This window comes from Rattus norvegicus, chromosome 3, assembly GCF_036323735.1.
Source record: "Rattus norvegicus strain BN/NHsdMcwi chromosome 3, GRCr8, whole genome shotgun sequence".
Lineage (NCBI taxonomy): Eukaryota > Metazoa > Chordata > Mammalia > Rodentia > Muridae > Rattus > Rattus norvegicus.
In genome coordinates this window covers 169,629,978-169,656,749 of record NC_086021.1, presented here as the reverse complement: position 1 = coordinate 169,656,749, position 26,772 = coordinate 169,629,978, and the positions used below count along the sequence as shown (strand labels likewise).

Sequence of the window (26,772 nt, the reverse complement as noted above, 5' to 3'; positions counted from 1 at the left end):
GTCTGCTCATATTTCATTTCCCTGGAAGAACCGGCAAAGGGGTAGGGGGTTCTGCTCTCACCCTTTGCCACGTTCATGGCCTCTTGTCTTTTACTACTTGTTGAGTAAACACCTCACGGCGCGATCTTAACCTGCAGGAAGTCAACACTCTTCTCAGGATCCCGGTGCAGCGGCTCCCGCCTTTATGGCAGAGGCTAATGGCTTTCCTTAAGCCACACAGCTGGAACACAGGCCGCTTAGGTCGCTGGGCTTCCAATCCCGGCAGTCAATGCACAGGGCCAGGCTTGGGTTTCCCAGGCTCTCTTTTTTCTTACATCTCAATTCTTACATCTGTTTCTACGGACGTGGATTCAAACGCGAGTCTTCTAATTGTGAGGCAAAGGCAGCGCAGGTAAGGGAGGGAGGAAGGGGGGGGAGAGGTGGGGGGAGTGGCGGGGGGGGGTGGCTCCTAGGGGATATCGTTAGTTTCTACCGGCTCAGCGTCGTCAGGGGGCGGCATGGGTTTGCATGGGTTCAAAGCGATGGAGAGCTGGGGTGTTCACTTCCCAGTCACTGGAGTATTGCCACACATGCCAGTGGCTTGCTACGGAAGTGGACAAAACCCACCCCGTGGACAAAGAAAGCTCCCAGGCAAGAAAACGGCAGCTGGTGGCAGCCCTCCCTCAAGGGTGTTGTAGAAATCCCTCACACTTGGCTGAGCCTGGAGTCACGGGAAGCCAGGATCATCGGGAAGCAGTTCTCTTCTGCTGGTTCTGAATGTCTCTTAGGGACGGTGACTGCCCCCTTTTTAGGGGGTTAGCCACAGCAGAGCAGATGGTGCCTGGGTGATGATCTTTGGAAACGGGGATGGATTTGCAATTCAGAAAGGAGGGGAGGCTGGGAGCCTTTGCATATGTATAAAGAAAGTTTTTCCTACAGCTGTACTGGTGTGAATTAGGTTGAGGGCATGCTTAAATTCACTTAGGGGTGCAGATTTTGGGGGGATCATTCCAGAGGTCTTTATCAATATCCTTCAGCATATAAACAACTTACGGATCATAAATCATTCAACTTCCTTAAAGCGAGTCCCTTAATCAAGGTTTACAGGCAACTTTTAGCCTACTTTGAGTACTAGGTACTTGAGGGGAAAGTTTTTTTTTTCCTCTTTCTTTCTTTCTTTCTTTCTTTCTTTCTTTCTTTCTTTTTTTTGTTGTCTATTCAGCAATTCAAGTTTGCTTTTGAAGATGTGACTTTCCCTTTCTGAATTCCTGTTGGAGCAGGACTCTTTTGAGAAGATGGTTTTACACCTTTAAACAAATGAGATTTAATTTTCTTTCTCTGGCCATATCCCTTCCTAAGCTTTAGAGAAGCCAGGCTGACTAGACAGTTGTGCTGGCTTCTGAAGTCTGGCCGCCCTGCATCTGGAAGCTATTCTGCATTGAATAGAAGCTGGTTCTGCATTTAGCCCCCTTTTGTCTTTTTGGTGCTAACTGAGACCCTCCCTGTAAGGTAGGATTTGCTACCTGATTTCATTGCTAGGAGGTGGGCCGAGAGATTTCAGTGCAGCTAGCTGACAAGGTGTGGAGGGTGGGCTGCTTAAGGATTAGATCATGCTTCTAGACCTGGAAGGGTCAGTTGCTTACATTGCCCAGGCTTCCTCTAGAGCCGTGGTCCTCAACCTACCTAATGGTGCAACCCTTTAATACAGTCCATTATGTTATGTTGTGGCGAACCCCAGCCATAAAATAATCTTCGCTGCTAATTCACAATTATACTTTTGCTATTGTTGTGAATTATAATGTTTTTTTTTTTTTGAGATAGAGGATTGCCAAAGGGGTCGCGACCCACAGGTTGAGAACATCGCTATCAGTCCAGTGTCTTAAACCACTGAGGCTGGAATCTGGGGAAATGAAGAAAGAGGTGGATTTTCAAAGCCTTGCAGATGGGCATCAGGTGAAGCTCCTCATAGACAGGACCAGAAACAACAATATTTGAAAGCTTGAAGCCTTGACACCTCACTTCAGGGCCACGGAGTTGATGGAGGGCAGAGCCGGGCAGGCATCAGTTTGAGTATTGAATCTGCTGGGATTGGGTGTGATTTTTGGGCTAGGTGTCACGTCCCGAGGAATGTACCTTTGAATTATGACAACGTAATTATAATTAAACAGACTTGCAGTGTTTTTTTTTTTTTTTTTTTTGTTTTGTTTTTTTTTTTTTTTGATACTCAGGTCCCCAGGGGATGGCTATTCCTCATAAACGGTCACAGCACCCACCTCTTCCAGCTTTCTCACCCGGCCTGGAATTTGGCTGCTGACCTCCAGTCCCCCGGCTGGCCGTGGCTGGGGGGAGCCACCCTCCTTGCTGATGCCCACAGCATGCTCAGTTGTGCCCATCTTCTCCCGAGGAGGATGGTATCGACATTTCAAAAACAGTTTAATTATTCTGCGGCTGCCTGGCTATTAGCTGCGACAAGAGAGCTCAGGGCTATTTTTCAGCATTAATTTTCCATTTGAAATGAATTCCTTTTGGTTACACTTTTTAAATGTTTCTTTTAATTAGACGCAATTACTTCAGAAGAATTGCTTTTATTCCTCAGCCTGAGATCCCAGCGATAAAGTCGCTATCTGGCCCCACCGAACGGCCGGGACGGCTCATTTAGTCTCTGCACTAAAGTATATTGAACTAGGAAATTATACAGCGAATCAACTATTAATTCCTTTTATGATCGCTCACTCTAACATCTTGAATGAGATCTTCAGGGGGAAATTTAGTCACAATAGGGATCATTGTCTCCCCCACCAACCCCCGCCCGCCCTCCCCACCCTTCTTAGCCCTCGGCCCAGCGTGAGGGAGGCTACCCTCCTGTTGGTCAAGGCACAGGGGCAGGATGCCATAGGGATCGTGGCTTTCCTGGGGGCTTTGTGGCAGGGGATGGATAGTGCGGCAGAAGCTGCTTGGCTGAAGGAGTACCTTTCAGACCTCAAGAAGAAGGAGACTGGCTATGTGGAGACAGAAAGATTATCCCAGCCTTTGAAGGTCTGTTCTGTGATCTGGTCCTTCGCGATGCAGTACTGCTGGCGGCCTAGGGCCCAGTAGGTGGCGCTCTCCCATTGCGTTGGCAATTCTGTCTGAACTGGTGGAGGAAGCTTTCACAGTCATTCGGGAGACTCCTTTCAGAGACCTTAGCCAGAAGCAGGCTTAACAGACAGGGAAACTGAGGTACAAAGATGGGTATGTGCTCACAGAGAAAGGCTGAACCAACACTTTTAGTCCTTGGACCACGTCTCTGAATTTGATTCCTTGTAGGGGATGTTGCTGGTGAAAGTCATGCTCAATGTACATGATATTCTGTCACTTAGCTGTCAGAAGAGGAGAGGCTAGGCAGGATCACTGGACTTCCAGGGGCACTTGGAATAGCCAGAGGAGGGCCCCGTGCTGGTTGTGACTGAAAATGGATTACACATATTGTGCGATTATGGTTCTGCTGTCCCCGGAAGAGGACCCGGAGGGAAGATTCACTTGAGATGCCAATGTGATGGGTGCCTCAGTTTCTCCAACTGCTTTTCTTAATGGAGGCAGGTTTGAAAGATAGGTAGGAGTTTGGAGGATGGGGAAGCTCACTGAGTAGAAGGGAGTGCCTGTGATACGTCCCTCCCTTCCCTCAGGTCTGTATACCCATGCTGGGAGTTTGTCTTGACAGACTGCCCTGGCTGCTCTGTGTAGAACTGTGAGGGGCTCTTGGCTAAAGCCAGGTGGAAAAGAAAGAAAATGGTCTCTGTCTGATAGGGATGTGGTTCTTCCAGGGCCAGAATCACCTTGGAACATTTATGGCCTGGGATAGTAGCTACTGTCTATGAGACTCCTCTGAGGGTGGATTTTCAGGGGGGCTCTGAGCTTCCATTTGTTTCTGATGAGGAAAAGAAAGGGACTTTTTTTGGTCTATCTTCAAGGTTCATTTCTTCAGGATTTTGAAGGAAATCAATACATTTTCATGGCCCTCTGAAATATCATGGGTCCCAGGCGCTGCTCCTTTGCCCAAGGAAGAGTCTTCATTGCTTTGGAGGAAGCGAAACCAAACCAAACCAAAACCAGATAGGCTTTGGAGTCCGGATCTCCGACTTCGAGACTGATGGAGGGAAGCGATAGGGCTTTTTGCTACCTCTTTGCCCGCAGCCTCTCTTGATTCCTGGGTAACATGACAACGGGCCCAAATCATTCACACAGTGATTCCTTTTCTGATTGCATCATTCATGTGTGTGTGTGTGTGTGTGTGTGTGTGTGTGTGTGTGTGTGTGTGTGTGTGAATAAGTGGAACAGCCAGCACCTTTGGGTGCTTCTACCTGGTCCAGATTGCAGGATGATCTTGTCAACCCTTCGTCATTCCCAAGCCTCTGCTCTCAAGGGAACCAAGGAGCACAGGCACTCCAGAGGTCCTTCAAGCTTGTAGGTCTGGCATGGAAGGCTGCTTGGGGCTCTCCCTGAATAGTCTCTACCCCTCCCCAGCATGGAAGACTGAGGTTAGGTCAGGAATGGAGTTCCAGTATTCAACTGCCTTTGGCAATTGACTGGGCTCCAAGAAAGATATAGCTGTCTAAGGGGGCGTTCCTCTCAGGAGGGGAGGGTGGTATACAGAGGAGGGGTGGTCCTTGTTAAGGCTAGTTTCTCTTCTGTCCCCAGAGACCCTGCTTTGAATAGAAAGTGACATAAGATGTTGTAGGGGTGCAGCCTTTGGGTGGTGTCAGGGTCTCACGAATGGGATTTGTCTCCGTCATTCAGCGATGAAGAGAACAGAGTTCTCTATCAGGTGACGAGATGGTCTATGCCAGACTTGGGCACACTGACCCCTGACCTCCAGTCTCCAGAACCGAGAGAAAGACTTATCTTCTGTCCACGACACTGGATGTGATATTTGATACTTATTACATCAGCCTGAGCCAAGGGACATTTCTTCTTCTGTTTGACCTTGCTTCTGGCCAGGGTGCTGAGATCTATGGGAGCATGGTGGAAGGGAACTGAACTCATATATGTTGAGGGAAGCCATGCATGGTCCTGTTATATCGACTGACCTTTTTTCTGGGATTTGGGACTTTCAACTCCGTAATGGGGACCAGACATTGGGCGAATCGTGTTGTGGTCACTCTAAATTCTCTGTGATTTGAACATCGTTTCTGCTGAAGACAGTGTTTATCGTCACATTTTTGAAAACCATCGGACCTGTCATACACTTCCTAGGGACTTAGCATGATTAGTTAGTTCAGCTGCTTACATGGGATGATTTGATTGGCCGATCAAAACATCAGCAATAAGGAAAAACTGGCCTTGAAGTCACTTTTTTTTAAAATTTGGATTTGCACTCTCTTGAGCAGAAAGGATCCAAAGCTGTCCCAATATTGTTCTTCTTTCACCTCCATTTCAGTCTGAGAGGAAACTTGTGTCCACCTTTGCATTTCGAGAAGCAAACTGAGCTGTACAGTTGTCATAAAATGAAAACCTATGATGTCTGTTGAGGGCGGTGGATGCTTTCGAGCATTTTAAGAAAGCTATAAGAAGCAGACACGTAGGCAGCAGAGGTCTGAGATGTGAGGGAAAGCTAGTGATGCAAGGGAAGAACATTCTGGAAGTTTTCCACTCACTTTTCTTACTGCTGTGACAGAGTGGCTGACAGTTGGAGGGTCGACGGGTTTGTTTCCGCTTACAGTTCAGAGAAAACAGTCCATCACAGTAGGGAAGGCTTGGCAACTGGGTCAGCTTGGTTTGTGGCAGTGGCATTCCGTGGCAGCCACTTCTAGGGTGGTTCTGACTGGAAAGCAGAGAGTTGGGCAGGAAGAGTCCAGGATCCACCCACAAGGCCCACTCCTGACTGGTTAATCTCCTCCACCAAGGCTCTACCTCAGAAGTTTCTACAATCTCTCCCAAACGAGCTGTCAGTTGGAGACAAAGTTGTCAAACACTTGAACCTGAGTGGAGCGCTTACACCTGGGAACCATGACAAGGAGTAACACAGCCACACGGGGGTGATGGTGCCCACGGTACTGTTGGGAGAACGTGGGGTCAGGATGAAGCTGTGAGCCTCATTTCCCTGGACTTCCCACTTAACAGGTAGACAAAATTCAGCAGCCTTTCCAACTCCGTTTTCCTTTGCTATAAAATAGAGTGTTGGGTTGGCTCAAGCATTCAACGCGATAGACTGTGCTTAGCCCAGTCTCCGCCACATGGGATGGCTTGACAAATGGAAGTTAATCGTCTCTTTATGAAAAGAACAGAAGTGATTAGAGTAGAAACCCAAAGGATTCAGAGGCTCAGTTAACACAATTCCTCAAGCCATTGCTCTCAGTTTGAGAAATCGCTGGAGTCTCTTGGGTGGCTCCTTAGATGCCAGGAGGCTGGGCCCCATCCCAGAGCTGAGTCAGTGGACTTGGGACCTCTTAAGTCTTTCCCAGGTGATGCTGATGCCGGAGGCTTGCATGGCGTCGAGATTAGCAGCTGGCTGCCTGTTTGAAGCACTTAGTCCATGAAATGGTGTGCAAGCACACGGGAGCACGATAAAAGCTGGCTTGGAGACAGGCAGAGCCTGGGGCTCGCTGGCCAGTCAGTGTAGCTGAAACCAGTGAGAACCAGGTTCAGTGTCTCCCAAAATAAGATGTGGAGCGATGCCCAGATGTCCACACTCGTGCACACAGGTGAGCACACCCAGACCCACACACCAACAGGAGGTATTTATGATCTTTTATGGTTTCTACCCTTAACTAAAGGGGTTTGTGTGTGTGTGTCAGGAGTGACGGGCAGGGGCTGCGTTCTACACCAACTACAGCATTGGCAGCAAAGTTTGAGAACAAGGATATTCAACCCAAACACATGAGTGCAAAGCTACATACTTTATTTTAAATGTGAACAACTTATTTTTCTCAGACAGGGTTTCATGATGTAACTGTCTGGCTGGATATCTGCTTGTCTCTGCTTCCTGGGTGCTGGGATTAAGGACATTAGTCAACCTTGACTGGCCAAAGGTGATTTTTTTTCCCCCTCAATAGGACTTGAGATTGTTGTAGGGAAGGAAGGGCTTCAGAAGTCAGTAGGTGGCTGAAACCTGCTGGCCTGACTTAAACATTGATCGATGGGAATTGGCTATGACATAGCACAAGTATGTCACAGATACTTTTCTTTTTGCAAAGGATGGAACCCAGGGCCTTATCCATGGTAGACAATCACTATATCTCCAGACTATGTCCTAAGCCTTGTCATGGGGGCTGTGGCATGCATGGGCAGCCCAGAGAAAACCCACCTTCTAGGGTATTACCAATGGGTCCAATAATTGTGAACAATGTGGCAAAGGGATCCTGAATGTGCAACCTTTGACCTATCAGTTACCTCCATTTTCTCACTTTGACCCTTGAACCTCAATCTCAGGGTGCAGAAAACAGGGAGGGAGATGTCAGTTTAGTCTGCAGGTGTCCCCCCCGTCCCCTGTTCTTCTCAGCCAAGGGCAGAGAGGAGAGCCAAGCTCCAGCTGGAGCTCCAAGAACATATGGGCCTTGGAAATCATAATAAGAAGGAGCCATCTTCTTCATTAATTGATTAATGTAATTAAAGAAAGATAAGTATGTCGATGCCGAGCACATTAGAGTTAATTTGTACAGGCAATTAGCTGTGCTCCTTCCTTCATGCCTACTGCCTCAGAGGCTCTGCACACAGGCACTCTGGGGTCAAGTCTGGCCTCTAGGGACCTTATTCTAGGACCCTAAGAAGAGCACTAGTCTCCCCAGACAGGGACTAGAGCAAAGCTCTATGACCCTGGGAGAAGTCCCTTAACCTGCGTGCTTCTCTGTTTCTTCTAAGCCCAATGGAGGTAACGACGCTGATCTCTATCTGAGTGGCCAGCACCCAGGAGCAGTGTGTCCCCTTTTTCTTGTGTCCTTCTGGGGACATCTTTTTCAGGCCTGGGCAAGATGTGGGCTTGAGATGTTCTCGTAGGTTCTAAAGACGTCGTGGGTCTTGTTCTTCCCTCATTTTCTTCTATCGCAACCTGTTCTCTGCCCTCACTTGCTCTCCTGGGGCTGCCTGCAAGCTTGTCTGTCTGTCTGTCTGCTTGTCTTCCACACAGGCATTGCCTATGGGGAAACAGAGGTTCCCTCTGCAGCCAGATGCACCCCAGATCGTGCAATCCAGGGATCCGGGTGCTTGCGTGAAATCTTCTTGAAGGTTTAGTTGCTCTAAAGCCAACCCCTTCATTTCTCCTGTCTCAGCAGCAACCTTTTCGAAGGTTCCTGATTTCTGTCTTCCTATCTTAGCAACTCCGGCAGGTTCTTCTCTCAGCTCCCCTCCCCACGGTGCCCTAAAGAAATCCCCCCTCGAGTGACCTCTACTGTGCTCTGTCTACTCATCCATCCATCTGTCTTCAAGGTCTTCCTCCTTCCACCACTGGCCCACTGCATTCTGAAGATCACCACTCCACACCCATTTCCTGCTCCTTCCTCCACACTGTGCCTTCTTCTTGCTTGGGCAGCCCCCTCCCCTTCTCACACCACAGGCTCTCATTTTAGGTGATGAACACACAACTGTCATCTCCACCCCTCTGCAGAGATGCCCAATTTCCTCTATTAACCCTCTGTTCCTTAGTGCTTCCCATCTCTCAGCATCCTCTCCGCCCTTTCTCAGTCTTAAGGGAGGATATGGTGAAAAGCTCTCAGGGAGAACTTTCCCTCGAGATGGAGACCCTCCAACTCCAAAGACCAGACCGAGACACCACAGGATGCAATCAGCAAGAGGATTTGGTTTATTGTCGGGATACACAGGCACAGGCACCTGTGGGCGCTACAGTCACTCGGGGGACTGGCGCGCCCCACAGAACCAAGGATGGGCTTTTATAGGATTTTGGGGAGCAGAAGCAAGCATACAGAAGCAGATGCATGGTTACAGGGATATAATTGGTGGATTCTAATATGGCAAGGGTTTAGCCCGGGGGCAAGTTTCCTAGCTACCTTTCTGAAACATAACGGCTGACTCGGCCCCCCAAGGGTTCAGCCCGGGGGCAAGTTTCCAAGCTACCTTCTTGAAACATAACAACTGACTCGGCCCCCCACCAGGGTGTGGGACCTCTCCCGGGGCTTTTTCTTATTGTCAGGTGCTCAACCCCAGTCATCCTGTTGTCAGGCCTTCAACCAAACATCTCCTGCTTGGCAGCCGCTGTATACTCAGTGTTCTAACCTTTCCCTGAACCAGTCATCTTAAGTACAGCCTTGCAAAATGGCGTTACTGCTGCTAAGCTGGGGTCTTTCATTCCCCCATTTTTTTGTTAACTTTGAGTGAAATCTTTCACTCAACTTGGTCAAGAAATTTCTGTCTCTTGTTGTCTCAGCCTATGGTACTGCTGCGTCAGTACGAGGGTCTGAATGACTGAAAGTCTATCCCTCATGAACTGTACCAGCCTATTAAGGATGCAGGGTCCAAAAAGAAGAATTAGGAGAAGAATAAGTAGGGGTCCCATCAGGGTAGACAGGAGGGTAGCAAACCAAGGGGATCGGTTAAACCACCCCTCGAACCATCCCTGTTGGGAATCAAACAGTTTTTGTCTTTGGGCCAGGCGTTTTCGAAGCTTAGCCATATTATCTCTTATTATTTCAGTATGGTCTGTATAGAAACAGCACTCTTCTTTTAGAGCAGCACATAATCCACCCTCGCGGAGGAACAACATATCTAGCCCTCGTCTATTTTGGAGGACCACTTTAGACAACGATGTTAAGGACTTTTCTAATGTATTCACAGACTCTTCTATAGCTTTAAGATCTGCATTCATGGCTGCTTGTAACTGACGGAAATGGCCAGTTTTAATGAGTGTAGTGGTCCCGGTCCCTATACCCGCGGCCACTCCCCCCAAGGTGATTCCTCCTAGGAGTAAAGCTAAAGTCAGGGTGGCAGGCTCTCGTCGAAAACGAGTCTGTTTTTCAAAAAACGAGTATATATACTCGGATTCATGGTAGGTGACTTTGGGCCAAATTTCTACTAATACACAATAGTCAGAGGATTGGTTGAGGACTGTGGCTGAGATACAGGGTGTTAGTCCGGTATTGTAGGCCCAGTATGTGCCTTTTGGGGCTGTCAGGAAGTAGTTCCCGATGGGAATCTTTTGGGTGGTGTTGTAGAGGGTCTGGTGTGTGGGGGGTACATTTTTCAAGCAGAGCCCTCGTCCCGAGACCTCGGGCAGAGTTAGTCTGTGGCTGGGGGTATTGGCACAACTGTCTGGGGCAGCAGTCAGGTTGGTGTAATTTCCAATGACTGCTACCCCTTCATAATAGGGCGGACCGGAAACGAGACACAACCAGCACTCCTGAGTCCTAAAAGGGTCTGAATAGTTGAGAGCCAGATATGTACCAGCCACCAAATTGAATAATCGATCCCCGGTGCCTGGCGATGGGGAGATCAAAATGGTGGAGCCCCCCGTTGTGGAGAAGGGGCTTGTGGGAGTACTACCAGGGGCCTGGGTGACCTTAGGCAATGACGGGGGTTGGGCTTGTGCCGGGAGCGAGGGAGGCTTCTGATCTGGTAGAACTGGGTTGGGTCCAATGGGTCGAGTGGCCAGGGGACAGACTTGTCTATTTAGAGAGAACAGACCCACCGGATCGGTCCCTGTGACGTATAAGCGCAGGCCCCAAGATTTGGGCCCGTCCCAGGTCGCTCTTCTACCTGAGTCGGTGAAGTGGAGGACGAGGGGATTGCATTTCGCGTCCCGTTTACACAAGGTGTAAGGAGGCCGACCGTCTCGTTTCAGAGTTATCAGGTCCCAAGATGAGGATGGCTTCCAATACGCATCCCCAGTAGTCTCACATCCCCACTGGGCACAGTACCCACTCCCCGGCCCTCCGCACTGCCGGCTCACTCTGTGTCCAGGGCAAACGTAGATCTCTTTGCTGTGGGAAGCCGGACCGCAACCATAGTAGGTGGTTGAGGGATGCCAATTATGGGTAGTGCCAGGCTCCCACTTGTAGTCTATCACATCACAAAGGTCAAAGTATAAGGGAGGGAAGGCATCGGCCAGTGTCCCCCTTACGGAGGTAGCATTAGCCAGCCTTCCTGTCATGAGATTAGTGACTATCCAGGTAATGTTATAAATGTGGTGGGGGCTTATTCCCCCACTGACTCTAGGCCACAAAAGGACTAGGAGGAGCCACGTAGGAGTTTTAACTTTCAGCAATGTTTGAATCAAAGAAATGGACAAATGGGGGTGGTGCTCCATACATTATTTCAAAAGGAGTTAGACCATGGGGGCCCGGGGTATTCCGGGCCCGATAGAGAACTAGGGGAAGGAGGGTCACCCAATCCTTTGAGCCAGTTGCAAGCGTAAGTTTGGATAAAGTCTCCTTAATTGTTCTATTCATGCGTTCTACCTGACCTGAACTCTGGGGTCTATAGGCACAATGTAATTTCCAATCAATCCCCAGCAATTTGGCCACCAACTGACTTACGTGGGAGACGAAAGCGGGCCCGTTGTCCGACCCCAACGCTTGAGGCATGCCATACCTGGGAAAGATTTCCTCGAGGAGCTTCTTGGTGACCATTTTTGTAGTCTCGTGCTTTGTGGGGAAGGCTTCGACCCATCCTGAGAAGGTGTCTACAAACACTAGGAGATACTTGTATCCATACATACCTGGTTTAATTTCAGTAAAATCAATTTCCCAATGGATGCCGGGACGGTGTCCCCTAGGACGAACTCCTTGTCCAATCATGGTCCTTCCCGGGTTAACCTGAGCGCACGCTTTGCAACTCTCAGTCACCTTTTGTATCGCTTTGTCCCGATTCAAAAACCACAGATTTATCTCTTCCCGATCTAGTAAGGTTTTCATCTTCTTAAACCCCAAATGGGTTAATTTGTGTAAAAAAGAGATCAATTCAAAAGTCATTTTTATTGGCATAACTGTCTTTCCTTTGTAGACCCACTGTTTTAGTTGAGGGTGGTAGATGGCCCCCATTTTTTCTAGGAGCTCTATGTCCTCATGGGCATAAACCCAACTGGTTTGTCCCACTGGTGGGGGCGTGGGTTGGTCTGGGCTATTTAAGGGTAAGATTTGTTTGTTCATGGCCACTTCTCGCGCCGTGGCATCGGCCAGCCGGTTTCCTCGTGCCTCTGGGTTGTGCCCCTTCTGGTGTCCTGGACAATATATAATACTCAGTCTTTTGGGCAAGAATAGGGCTTCTAAGAGGGCCAGAATTTCAGCCTTATTTTTAATATCTTTACCCTCAGATGTGAGCAGCCCCCGCCTCCGGTAGATCTCCCCGTGGATGTGTGCCGTGGCAAAGGCATAGCGGCTGTCTGTATATATATTTAGCCTCTTACCTTTTGCCATCTTGAGCGCCTGAGTCAAGGCGATGAGTTCAGCCCGTTGTGCGGAGGTACCAGCAGGCAGGGCTTTTGCCCAAATTACTTTGTCCTCCGTAGTGACTGCAGCTCCAGCCTTTCGCTCTCCCTCTGCCAAGAAGCTGCTGCCATCTGTGTACCATGTGTGGTCAGCATTCTGAAGAGGCTGGTCCGATAGGTCCGGCCTGGTTCCATGTACTTCTGTGAGGATTTGTAGGCAGTCATGCTGTTCTGCCTCCTCTGGTAGGGGAAGCAAGGTGGCAGGATTGAGGGCGACTACGGGCCCAAACTGAACCCGTTCTGTATCCAGTAACAAGGCTTGGTGCGAGAATTAGAGAGCCAGCGGTCTGGGGGCTGCTTTACCAAGGCCTCCACTGTGTGGGGTGTTAGGATGGTGAGTGGCTGTCCCAAAGTCAATTTTCCAGCATCCTTGATCAGGACAGCAATAGCAGCCACCATCTTTAGGCACGGTGGCCAGCCGGAGGCCACAGGGTAGACAGGTAGGCCACAGGGCGTTTTCAGGGTCCCAACCTTTGTGTTAGGACCCCTTTAGCATACCCCTGTTTCTCATCGATGAACAGTTACTGAGCAAATTGTAAGGGTTTGGAACAGTCAGATGAATATCTTCTATCCTCTTGTTGACCTTTCTCAAGTCTTGTACTGGCCTATAATCTCCAGTGCCGGGTTTCTTAACAGGCAGAAGAGGCGTATTCCAAGGCGACCGGCAGGGGATTAGGATGCCTTGATCTAGAAGCCTCCTAATGTGAGGCCTTATACCTTGATAAGCTTCATGTGACAGGGGGTATTGTTTTATGGAGACTGGAGTTGTAGTGGCCTTTAACTGTGTAATTAAGGGGGGCTGTTGGAGTGCCAACCCCATCCCACCAGTCTCTGCCCAAGCCAGTGGAAAATTCGTGACCCAAGTGTCTATTTCTAGGGATTGTGGCTTGTCCTGTCCCAGTTCATAGGGTTAGAACTTGAAGGGGAGTTCCGTGGGGGCCAGTTATTTGGGCCCCTCTTTCTTCAAAATGAATTTGTGCTTTTAGTTTGGTGAGCAGGTCACGGCCCAGCAGAGGGTACGGGCAGTCCAGAACATGTAAGAAGGAATGGGTCACCTTACCGGTAGCCAGCTGAACCCGGCGGCCCGTAGTCCATCGGTATTGTTTCTCACCAGTAGCTCTTTGTACCCAGGCCATCCGGTCGCTGAGTTGTCCTGAAGCTTGGGTGAGGACTGAATGCTGGGCTCCTGTGTCTACCAGGAAAGTAACCGGCTGCCCCCCAACTTTAAGTGTTACCCTGGGCTCGGGGGGGGGGGGCTCCTGGCCATGACCTCTCTAATCTTTATCTAGAGCCAAGAGGGAGGTTCGTGGTCGAGGCTTTCGGGGTCCGCCAGGCTTCTTGGGGCACTCTCTGGCCCAGTGTCCTTTTTCTTTGTAATAGGCACATTGATCTTTATCTAGCTTCAGCCCCTTTCGAGCTCCCCCCTATCTCCCTTCTTTTCTTGGCCCTGTACTACGGCGGCCAAGATTTGACTCAATTCTTTCTCTTATTAAAAATCTTTTCAGCTTCTTTAAGTAAATCCTGTAATGTATAGCCCTGCAAATTTTAACTTAGTCCTGATATCTGGAGCAGCCTGCCAGATGAAGGACATAGAGACACTTGTCATTTGTCCTGGGTCATCTGGGTCATAGGGAGTGTACATACGGTAGGCCTCCTTAAGTCTCTCTAGAAAGGCGGAGGGAGTTTCCCCTGCTTCCTGTAATACCTGTTTTACCTGAGCCAAATTAGTAGGGCGTCGTGTAGCCCCTTGGAGACCCGCTAGAAGCAACTGGCAATAAAGGCGTAGGTGTCCCTTACCTTCAGCTGTATTAAAATCCCAGTTTGGTCCTCAGGCAGCTGGGTGGGATGCCCATCATCTCCCAGAACATGCTTTCTGGCCTCTAGGAACACTCCTTGTTTTTTTTTTTTCTGAGGTTAAGAGGGCCTGTAAGAGCTGTTGGAAGTAAAACAGATTCTATTAGGTCGGTGAGTGCCACCGGATCTTTAGTCAGCTGCTGAAAACGGCCAGTATTGGGTCTGGCCACCGGTTCCCTGTCTAGGTGGGAAAGCCTGGGAGGTTGAAATCTGGCATCACCTCTCGCTTATTGTGCAATCTCCCTGCGACAGGGGAGAAACCCTTATCAGACTGTGGCCCGGCAACTGATCTGGCCAGCGGCTCTGCCTCCTCCGTTTTAGCCGGGCCTGTCAGAGAGAAGATATATGAGAGGGGAGTTTGAGTCTGCCGGGAGGACAGGTTTCTTAGAAGGCTCTGATTTAATTAGAGTGGGGTAGAGAGAGGAAGACGGGGCCAGCAAACCGGGCGGGGCCGAGGGGACAAGCTGGGGGTTGAGGGGAGGCCAATTCGGGTCCACGAAGGGTTCCGCCCAAGGGGGGGGTATAAGGCAAGACTCTCCCAAGTGATAATATAAGGAACCTGGTCAGGATGTCCGTGGACGACCCGATCTTTAACCTGTAAAATAATGATCTTATTAAATGTGCCATTCACTGGCCATCCGGCTCCGAAGGTGGGCCACTCGGATGTGCAGAGAGTCTGTCATTTTCCTTTTTTAACCTCGACGGACTGGTTGTGTGCCCGGTCGTGGACGTCTTTCTAATGATCAAGAGTGAGACTTAGGGGCGTTGTTAGGGACTGTCCCATGTTAGTTCTAAGGAAGATTAGAACACAGAGAAAACAAACAACACCAACAGTCAAACAAACAACAGACAGGCGTGCTGCACGGCTTTGGTACCAAACTGAAAGCAAAAAGTCAGATAGAGGTGGCAAAAGTCCGGGGCCCTCTGAAAGCCAAAAATACAGACAGAGTGCCGTTAGTCCGGATCTTTCTCAGATAGAAGTGGCAAAGGTCCGGGGCCCTCTGAAAGCCAAAAATACAGACAGAGGTGCCGTTAGTCCGGATCTTTCTCCTCTCCCAGATTGGGGCCCGAAAAGTCGGGCCCCTAGCACCCTTGGAACGTCTTCCAGGGCTGCGGGGCGAGAAGTCCGAGCTCGTCAGCTCCTTCTTCGTCCCGCCCAAATTCCAAACAACCTGGCTGAGCACTCACAGAACAGACCTGGCTGAGTGCTCACAGAACCTGGCTGAGCGCTCACAGAACAGACTTGGCTGAGCGCCCACAGAACAGACCTGGCTGAGCGCTCACAGAACAGACCTGGCTGAGCGCTCACAGAACAGACAGAATAAGGTAGAACGAGACAAAATTAGACAGACAGACAGACGTCGGCCGGCTTACCTCCCAGTGGGTGGTCGGTGGTCCCTGGGTGGAGGATCTCCTTTCCCGGCCAACGCACCAAATGAAAAGCTCTCAGGGAGAACTTTCCCTCGAGATGGAGACCCTCCAACTCCAAAGACCAGACCGAGACACCACAGGATGCAATCAGCAAGAGGATTTGGTTTATTGTCGGGATACACAGGCACAGGCACCTGCGGGCGCTACAGTCACTCGGGGGACTGGCGCGCCCCACAGAACCAAGGATGGGCTTTTATAGGATTTTGGGGAGCAGAAGCAAGCATACAGAAGCAGATGCATGGTTACAGGGATATAATTGGTGGATTCTAATATGGCAAGGGTTTAGCCCGGGGGCAAGTTTCCTAGCTACCTTTCTGAAACATAACGGCTGACTCGGCCCCCCAAGGGTTCAGCCCGGGGGCAAGTTTCCAAGCTACCTTCTTGAAACATAACAACTGACTCGGCCCCCCACCAGGGTGTGGGACCTCTCCCGGGGCTTTTTCTTATTGTCAGGTGCTCAACCCCAGTCATCCTGTTGCCAGGCCTTCAACCAAACATCTCCTGCTTGGCAGCCGCTGTATACTCAGTGTTCTAACCTTTCCCTGAACCAGTCATCTTAAGTACAGCCTTGCAAAATGGCGTTACTGCTGCTAAGCTGGGGTCTTTCAATGGCACTCCATCCATCGATGTCTCAGACAATAGCTGGGGTCACTCCTGGCTGGCCCTTCCCCTCATCTGTCACACCTGAGCACTATTAACTTTTTACAGCCTTATCGAGGTATGATTGACAAGAATTTAAAGGTTTGAACATTGGATATGTCTGTTAGGCCTCACCACACTAAAGATCACAGCCATTTTATCAGTTCCCAAAGTTTCCTTATGACCCTGTGTAAGGCTTCTCGATCCCTACCTGGATCTCCTCTCCATTCAGTCTTCAGGCAATCGCTGACTCACTTCCAATCACTAAAGAATAGTTTGAGGGCATGTGAAATGGCTCAGTGGGTTAGAGGACTTGTTGCCAAGCTTGCTGAATCAAGTTTGATCCCAGGACCCACCTAGTGAAAGGAAAGCATCGACTCCTGAAAATTGTCCACCAACTTCTTTTTTTCTTTTTTCTTTTTTTTTTTCGGAGCTGGGGACCGAACCCAGGGCCTTGCGCTTGCTAGGCAAGTGCTCTACCACTGAGCTAAATCCCCAACCCCTGTCCACCAACTTCTATGTGCCCCTCCCTTTGCTAAATAAATGTAAAAAATTAAAATAAGTAGTTTTCTTTTGATAGAAATTATACACTATGCATTTTTTCCTGTAGCCTATCTCATAATTATTTTGATCCTCACCCTTTTTATTTGACTCAGGATTTTGAAGTGTTTTTACATTGTTGAATAGTATTCCACTGTATGGATATACCACAATATATTTACCTATTCAGCTGTTGATGGACATTTGGTTTCCTCTGCTTTTGATGCTATGAAAGTTGCTGTACAAGTCTTTGTATGGATATATAATTTGATTTCCCCAGGAGCGGAACATCCTGATCATTTGTTGGTGAATGTTTAATATTTAAAAACCCGCAAAGCTGAGCGTGGTAGGGGAACACCTTTAATTCCTGCACTCAGAGGCAGAGGCAAGCAGATCTGTGAGTTCGAGCCCAGCTGGTCTACATAGAGAGTTCCAGGCCAGCTAGAGTTTCAACAACAAAAACAAAGTAAATCTACTAGCTTTTTTTTTCTGCTCGGTTGTCTCACCACCACCATGGGCAAGGTCAAGACACTCCCTGTCCTTGGCAATATTTTATGCAGAGTCCATATGTTTTGGTCATGCTGGTAGGATCATAATCATTTCTGGTTATGTTTTCGTACTTTTGTTTTGTTTTTTTCTTTTTCCATTCAAGACAGTGTTTCTCTGTGTAACAGCCCTGGCTGTCCTGGAACTCAGTTGTAGACCAGGCCAGGCTTCAAACTTTTAGAGCTCTTCCTCTGCCTCCTGAGTCTTGGGATTAAAGGCGTGTGCCACCACAAATGCCCTGATTATGGTTTTGGTCTGTATTCTGAGGTGATTATGGGTAATTTTTCAAGTGCCTATTTGGCAAGTGTTTGTTCACAATTTACTTATTTAAAAAATTTAAACTCTCCGCTTAGGACAAAGTCTGGATTGGTTTTATGTACTTGTAATACAAAGTCTGTATCACATATGTCATTTGCAAGTATTTCCCCTGGTATGACCCGATTTATTTATTTATTTATTTATTTATTTATTTTTCTCCTTAAAGTGTCTTTTGAAGAAGTAAACATTGTAAATTTTAATGATATCCAGTTTATCAATCGTTTTTCTTATAGAAACCATTTCTTTTTAACGAAAGGCTATTCGTTGTTTACTATTTATTTGTTTCTGTGTGTGAGAGAGTGTATATGCAGTTTTACCATACCTCATGTGTGGAGTCAGAGGCCAGCCTGTGGGACCTGGCTCTCTCCTGCCACCACGTGGATTCCAGAGGTCAGACTCAGGTCGCCAGGCTTACTAACAAGCCTCTTTACCTACCCCTGCCCTCTTACCGGCCCTGTGAGTCATCCCCCTACCACTGTGTCCGACCCAATGTTATAAAGACTTTCTCCAATAGTCGTGGGAGAACTCTACAACAACAGTTTTGATGTTACATTTTCACATTTCTCTCTCTCTCTCTCTCTCTCTCTCTGATAACATAGTGGAGTTAAGCCCACAGACTCTAAAGTGTCCGCCTAAAGTGGACAGCTTGGGGTGAGGGTGGGGTTCTGCCTATTGGATGGATGCCTTGGGCTTGACCCCAGTTGTGCCTAAAAATATAAAATTCCATTTTTGAAATGTATTCACAGTTTCACACCCAGTTTCATCTTCTCCAGTAGCCACCTCTAATTCTTTTTCTTCCCACTTTCTTACTAGAATTCTCTGAAGCAGGAAGTCTTTGCTTTTAAATTTTGATGAACCTCACTCTTTGATCAGGTTTGAGTTAATGTTTGATCGTGGTGCAAGATATAGATTAAGGTTTTAGAAAATATTAAAATTCTTTTTCTACATAGTACTTGGTATTTTTTCTGAAAATCAATGGACACACACACACACTTATTTTTTTAAAAGTCCTATTAACTATATCTGTGGGGTGTGTGTGTATGTGAGTGTGTGTGTATGTGTGTGTGTGCATGTGATGAGTGTGTGTAAGTGCATGAGCATGCAGGATTGTATGCATGTCTATGGTGTGTAACATACTCGTGCCCAGAGGCCAGAGGAAGATATCACACATCTTACTCTCCTGAGACAGGGTCTGTCACTGAACCAGGAGTTCATTATTTTGTCAGGCTGGCAGCTAGTGAGTTCCCAGAACCTACCCAAAACTGGGGTGATACATATATATGATAGATACATATAACTATTCTTGGCTTTCATGTGGGTGCTGGGATTTGAACTCTGATCCTCATGCTTGCACAACAAGAACTCTTACCTAGTGATCTACCTTTCCAGAGTTAAAAACAAACAAACATCTTACTATATAGCCCAGGCTATCCACGCTCACAGTCTTTCTTCCTTAGCCTCCTGAGTACCAGGATTCTCTCTCTCTGCAGTCACCTCCTTAGCCTGGGCCACCACCAGCCTTCAGATAAATGCAGTAGTCTTCTCCACAACTCTCTTTTGCTCCTCCAATTTATCCTCCATTCAGTAACCAGAAGGAATTTTTCCCAGGAAGCTTAGCTTCTGTGTTTGACACTCATCACTAGCTTCCTACTACCCTTGAAATGTAAATGTACCCTTTGTGTGTGTGTGTGTGTGTGTGTGTGTGTGTGTGTGTGTGTGTGTGTGTGTGTGTTTTCGAGACAGGGTTTCTCTGTGTAGCCTTGGCTATCATGGAACTCACTCTGTAGACCAGTCTGTCCTCAAACTCAGAGCTCGACCTGCCTCTGTCTCCTGAGTGCTAGGATAAAAGGTACATGCCATCACTACCTGGCAAAATACAGACTTTTACCACTGCTGTTTTTAGAGCTTTTCCTTGACTTCTCCGGTCATCATCATTGGACAGAACCCTTTCTTTGCTCCTTGGTGGTTTCTGAGTCCCTGGAATGTCATCTTCTCCCTGCTGGTCCTCACCTCAGAGCCTTTGCACCTACTCTTCTCTCTCCCTGGAAGCTGCTCCTTCCCGCTTGTCTATCCCCATGTGTCTAAGAGACTTAAATCTGTTACAATGTTGCATTTCCAAAGAAGATGACTCTTCTCACTCCATCATCTAAACCCCGTCTTTATCAACTGCCTTCTAAATTCATTAACTCCTAGCCTCCACGTTGCTCAGGAATGTGCTATTGCTATGTAACAGTAGAAGGACAGAATCTCAGTGACATTCAGCAATAAATGCTTATTTTATCTATGCGTGGGTGGCTCAACTATTGTATACTTACCATCTCTGCTCTCCTGGGTTTATCAGGTCGCAGGGATCCTGGTTGTGGCTCAAATGTAAAAGGACAGGCTCACTATGCAAGCACAATTCAGGAAGACTGTTCACATCTCATTGGTGAAAGCAACACTAGTGTTGGCCAATGTCTGTGTGTGCGTGTGCATACATGTGTGCAGTCTGCAGTATTCTGTGGTAACGGCTTGATACAGAGAGGGGTGGAGGACTGCAGCCACCATTCAGCCTCTACATTCTTCTTGTGCTCACACTGAACAATTATTATCAGTATCTTTTTTCACTTGCCTCGTTGCTCCCGGCTTTTCTCCCCTTTCACTTTCTTACTCTTCGGTGCCCAGTGCTGTGCTTGGCTCATTTTAGGTGATTGATATTGCAGTGGTTGACTGAATGAATGAAATATTATTTCCTTTCTATTTCACCTCTATTCCTTCTCCCTGAAGTGGGGGTCTAGGGTTTAGATTACTAGAGTGTTGGGGTACGGAGGCTCTACCAAGTTTGATGTTAGCATCTGGAAGGCTCATACGATTTGGTAGTTCAAGGTTTAGTTCAGACTGAGCCTCCCTTAGCACATCTAAGTCCCACTCCTTAGGTCAGTGAATTGCAGCCAGGATCCAGAAGGGCTCCAGTTCAAATGGCCTGGTCCCCAGAACATCACCCATCAACCTGAGTTGCTAGAGAGCCCATGCTTTCAGAAAAAAAAAAACTATGTGGAAGAAAAGAAAAGCTATGTGTAACAAAGCCATCTGAGAAGCAAATAGCATTTGCTTGCCTGAGCAGCTGCTTCTAAGGTGTAGAACAGGCCCCATCATCCTGGGAAGGGCAGAGCCAACACTGTTGAACCCGAAGCCCAAGACTTCCTATGGAGAGGAGAGCCACCATCTTGAAACTTACCTCTCAGCTACCTCTGCATGTCTTTTATTTATTACTCTTTCTTGAGATGGCGCTTTCTATATAGCTCAGGTTAGCCTCAAACTCCTGGCAATCCCACCTTAGCCTCCTGGATGCTGGGATTACAGGCGTGGATCACTATGCCTGGCTTCAAATGTCCTATCAAAAGTCTCCATCTGTTCATTTTAACGGTCACATAGTAACTGTGCAACTGCCTGTGAGGGATAATGTCATCTTCAAATGTTTTGGTGTGAATTTGGGTGTGTATGTGTGCATATGTGTGCAGAAGTATGTGCGTGCAGATGCCTGTACATGTGCTTGTGCAGAAGAGGTCAACACTGGGTGTCTTCCTTGGTTGCCCTCCATTTTGTTTTTTGAGACAGGGTCTCTCACTGAACCTGGGGCTCACTGGTCTGGCTAGACGGGCTGGCCAACAAGGGATGCTCCTGTCTCTGCCTTCCTAGGACTGGTACTCTGGTTGCATGTGGTCATGTGTGGCTTTTTGTGGGGGTTCTGGGGATCTGTACTCAGGTCCCATGCTTGTACGGAAATACTTTACTAATGGAGCTGTCTTCTTACCACTTCAGGCGTAGTTCCCTTGAGTGATTTCTGTGTTTCTTCCTCAGGGCCTGGAGGTGGGGGACCACCACTGTCTGTCCTTGGTCTGAGAGGTGACCACAGCGGCTAAGATGACCACAGGGGAAATGGAGCAGGATCCGATCATACAGAAGAGATCTTCCGAGTCCACGGGAGTGATGGGAGATTGGATTGTATGATGCTTGGAAAGTTCTTAGCATACCGCTTGTGTTGGGGAAGTGCTTATGGTGGACCATTGTTATTATTGTCAGCACTGGTCATTATTACAATATCCATCACTTTTGTAATTATTGTCGTTGTCATTGTCATCATCATCATCTTCACTAGGCATGGCCAGGTAAGGCAGAGGTGACTAGCTGCCCCTCCCCCCACCCTGGAAATTTCATACCTTCTCTTTCATAAAGTAGGAAGAGCTGCCCCAGACAGGAACTACATTTCCCATACTCCCATGCATCTGTGTGGGACCACATGACTATTTCTCATTAGTGGACTGTGAACAGAAACATAGGCACGGGAGACTGAGTTGAGTCCACCTTCTCTCTTCTCCCCTCCACCACCCACTATGGAGAATCAGAGGACTCTGGGGCTCCAGTAGGGAGTCTAGTTGTTCTGACCTCCATTACCACAGTCCAATTCTGCTTTTTCTTGAATATCGTGTAAAAGGAATCATACAAATCACTTGTTTTTTTCTACATTCATATTTTACGTTTTTGTAACTTTGTATTTGTTCTCTGCTTTGCTATTGTGCTGTATTGCACTCTATTGTAACCTGTCCCTTCCGTGTTCTTATTGTTGGGGGTTTGTACTGTGTCCAGTGTTTGACTATTATAAGTAAAGCCACAACGGGTTATCTGTGTATGAGTCGTTTGTGTTCTCGAAGTGTGTGCTTATTTCTTTTTGATAAACCCCTGGTGGATTTTCTAGACACTGGCAAGCACGATTGATCTGGCCGTACTACTCTGTCCTCTCACCAGCTGTGTGTATCAGTTACTCCTATCCTTGTCAGGATTTAGTGTTGTTAGTTCTCTTTAAAAATTGTATTTATTCTTTCTGTCTCTCTGTGTGTGTCTCTCTCTGTATCTCTATCTCTCTGTGTTTCTCTGTCTCTGTCTCTGTCTGTCTGTGTCTCTCTCTGTCTCTGTCTGTCTGTTTGTCTGTCTCTCTGTGTGTGTGTGTGTGAGAGAGAGAGAAAGAGAGAGAGAGAGAGAGAGAGAGAGAGAGAGAGAGAGAGAGAGAGAGAGAGGTGTGACATGTGTAGCAGGGGAGACAAGATCTTTGTGGAGTCATTTCTCTATTTCTCTCCCTCCACCTTTGCATGGGTCCTAGGGATTAAACTCAGTGCGTCAGGCTTAGCAGTGAGTTTGCCCAGTGCTGGCTGGAGAAGTAACTTGTTGCTGTTGGGATGCCCTCCAATCTATGGTATGTGGTTGTAGCAGCTCAGTGACTTTACTGTCCACATGCTTCAAGCTATCCACCTAGAAGTCTGGAGCAGATTCCTGGATACGTTCTGGGACTCTGCACCATTTCTCACTCACTATCTGGGGAAAGTGGCCTGCTGTACACACTGGGTGAGCCCTTTTCCAGGTGCCATCCTGTTATTCTGGGTCAGAGGCCTTTTAAGGGTGCTGTGCAGACACAGAGCAGGAGGAATAGCTTTCTCTGCGGGAAGTGAGGAAAGGCCTTACTCTAGGGGTCATTTGGCCCTGGCCTTTGAAGGATGACCAAGGGGGTGTAAAACAAGGAAGGGTAGGCAGGGTGTCTTGGACACAGGACAGTGGGTGCGAGGGCTGTGAGGTTGGAGAGCACTGTGCCTCTGGGAGAAGGGAGAAATCTCTGTGACCAGAGAGGAGCACCCTTACGATGGTGCTGAGGAAGTGAGAAATGAACTCAGGTCAAATACGCAAGGCCTTGAGGGTAGGACTAGCTTTGATTCTTGAGCAAGACAGTCAACAGAGGGTTAAAAACATCAGGGGATGGAGAGGTGGCTCAGCAGGTGAAGGTGCCTGCTGCCAAGCATGATGACCTGAGTTTGATTCTTGCCACTCCCATGGGGAAGGAGAGAACCAACTCCTGCAAAGTTGTCTTCGGACCTCTCCAGTGTGTGATTGCACGCTGTGCCTGCACACATATAACGTAATAAAAAATTAAACGGCTGGTGGTGTACAGACATATATACACATAGACCGCATTAACGGATAGGTAAAGGGGTTAACGACTAACAGACCTCTCTCCTTCTTTGACCCTAGCCACCAGAACCTTGTCCCTGCTTCAGAAGCACAGATCTGCCACTCCGTGTATGTAAGCAGAGATGCTTATGTGTGTACACCCTCACCCCCTACACACAAACATTCTAATCACAATGTTCCGCACTTTGCTTTTCTTCACGTAACAATATATCTCGGAGATTGTTTCATATCCGTACATAAAGAGCTGCCTCATTCTTTTTTAACAGCCATAAAGATTTCCATCCTAAGGATGTATTGCAATTTGTCTGAGTAGTCCCCTCTTGATGGACATTCAGGCTGTCTCCAATCTTCTGTTATTATAAACCGCGCCGCAGTGAATAGCCCTGTAATCCGACTTTGCATACATATATGCGAGTCTGTCTGTGGAATCCATTCCGGAGCAGTGGGATTTATGGGTCAGCGGGCGCGCGAGTGAAAACTTTTGATGGAGTGTGCTGAATTGCCATCCATGCAAACTACCGCTTTACACTCCCTGTAACCTTTAGAGTGCTGGCTTTCTCATACCCTGGCGAGCACAGTACGCCTTTGAGTTTGGCCAATCCTACAGGTTAGAGGTTAGGAAGAAAGAAAGAAAGGAAGGAAGGAAGGAAGGAAGGGAAGAAAGAAAGGAAGGAAGAAGAAAGAAAGGAAGGAAGGAAGGAAAGAAAGAAAGGAAAGGAAGAAAGGAAGGAAGGAGAAGGAAGGAAAAGAAAGAAAGAAAGAAAGGAAAAAAGAAAGGAAGAAAAAAGGAAGGAAGGAAGGAAAAAGAAAGAAAGGAAAGAAAGAAAAAAGAAAGAAAGGAAGAAAGGAAGAAAAGGTGTTTCACTATGGTCTGAATTGAGAATTCCTTTTCAGCTATGATGGCGGTTGAACATTCTTTTGTCTCCTTGTATTTAAGTTTCCCGAGCCGGCATCTGCTTGTTCACAGCCTCTTCTCGTTTACAAAAGTTGGGTTGATGGCCTTTTTTCTTTCTGAATTATTAGTGTGCTGATATTAGTGCCTAGGCTGGCAGATCGCCTCCTATCCACAGCCCATCCTGCAGGTATCCACCCCGGCGTTCACAGCCTGCGTGTACAGTCACCCTGCTCTGAGCGCTGGCAGTGGCTTCATTGACCAGGAAGTGGCAGAGGTTAGGATGATGAGGATTGGGTTAGCTCTTCCAGAGAGGCGTGGCAAATGGGAGGAATCCATTTGTCATTTGGCCAATGGAGTCAACCCTCCCAGAAGCCTCTAAGCGAGGCAAGCCTCCTCATTGCCTTCCTAAGCAGCTCTCTTCTCCCCACTCTGGTTCAATACCACCCTCTCGTCCCACACCCCAGGGATCCTCTCTGCTCAGTTTCCTCTTTCCTAATATTAGCACAGGCACGGCCCTGCCCCCCTGTCACAGGCAGTGATTATATAGGAAATTAACCACAAGCTGTTCGGTCCTCGTCCGGTGGCAGTTGGGGAGACACTACTCTGAGTAATGACTTGTGTAGTCGATGCTTTCATCTGTAATTTGCGTATGCAATAAATGCAGAAATAAAAACCCGATCCATATGAAAAAAGGAACCAAGTAGAAGGAGCTGGGGTGGGAGGAAGAAATCATGAATTTTGTGGACTGCATCTTACGGTCTGGCTTCAATTTCCTCTTGAGTAATGCAGCTACCGCCTACGTTTGATTGATGCCTGTGTTTGGCTAAAGGACCGAAGCAGACAGGAGAGTCAGAATGGAGGGGCCGAATCTCGAATCCTCAAAATGTGTCTTGGAGAATGGAGCAGCGATTCCCTGAACCTAGTTTCTTTATCTATAAAATGGGGGTGAAATATTTACCTCTGAGGTTGTAAGATGCTCATCAGGTGGCACTCGCCACCAAACCCGATGACCTGAGTTCAGACACTGGGCCATGGATGGCGGAAGGAAAAACCTACTCCAGCAAGTGGTCCTCTGACTTCCATGCATGCCCTGTGTGATGTGTGCACTGGGGTGTGTGAACACACATAGACACAATACATAAATGTAACAAAAATTGTCTCCAGTCAGTGTAGAGAGCTTGGATTCTGGAGTATGGTTTAACTGTGGTTAAGGTTCCTCTTTACTCTGTTGACTTCTCTTCCTCTCTCCCATATCCTCTCTCTCCTGTCTCCCTCCTTCCTTGGTCATACCATGCATACCTTTAATAAAAACTTAACTTTGAAAGAACACATGATTTATATGTAGTCGTAATAGAAGCAGAGAGATCTCGTGTGTCCTTTTCTGAACTCCCCAGTGGTGCTTTCTTAAAACTTACAGTGTTGCCAATCTATACAACCTGTGAATTTCATCTACAGTCCCCAGTTTTGCCTGGGCTCTGATGTGTCAACTTAGTTATATGCAACTTAGTATCATGTGTGGCATTGTGTGTCTACCACCAGCCAACATTCACACAGTAGGTTCCTTCATGGCGTCCTTTAACAGGTTCATCTATCTTCTTCCTTCGTTCCAGTCCCCTCCCCTCCACTACGATCCCTGGCAATCAGTCATCTGTTTTTTGTTTGTTTTCATTTTATGAGACAAGGTTTCTTTGTGTAGTCCTGGCTATCCTGGTACTCACTCTGTAGAGTGAGGCTGTCCTCAAACTCACAGAGATCCACCTGCCTCTGCCCCTTGATGGCGTGTGCCACCATTGCCTCGCTCTTTTCTGCTTTAAATTTTTTATTTTCTCAAGTGGAGCCCTATAATTGCAACTTTCTAAGAAGTGCGTGCGTGCATGCGTGCGTGCGTGCGTGTGTGTGTGTTTGTACGTGTGTGTATGTTTTGTATGTATGTGTGTGTGTGTGTGTGTGTGTGTGTGTGTGTGTGTATCTGTGTGTATGTTTTGCCTACTTGTGTACCACTTGCATGCCCCGGGACCTGCAGAGGTCAGAAGAGGCCATCAGATCTCCTGAAACTGGAGTTACAGAGGGTTGTGAACTGCCATGTAGGTGCTGGGAATTGAACCCGGAGAACTCTAGAAGATCAGCCAGTGCTCTTAACCGCAGAGCCATCCCTCAATCCCAG

General features: G+C 47.9%; 1 long non-coding RNA gene across 6 annotated transcripts in view; it reads left to right on the top strand.

Moving 5' to 3' along the window:
- LOC102550999 (uncharacterized) overlaps nucleotides 1-22,383 on the top strand; it is a 64,785-nt gene extending 42,402 nt beyond the window's left edge. For all 6 annotated transcript variants that reach the window (XR_010065017.1, XR_010065016.1, XR_010065018.1 and 3 more), the window contains one exon: nucleotides 21,557-22,383. This is a non-coding gene — a long non-coding RNA (uncharacterized LOC102550999). The remainder of the gene's footprint in view (nucleotides 1-21,556) is intronic.
- The last annotated feature ends 4,389 nt before the right edge of the window (nucleotides 22,384-26,772 follow it).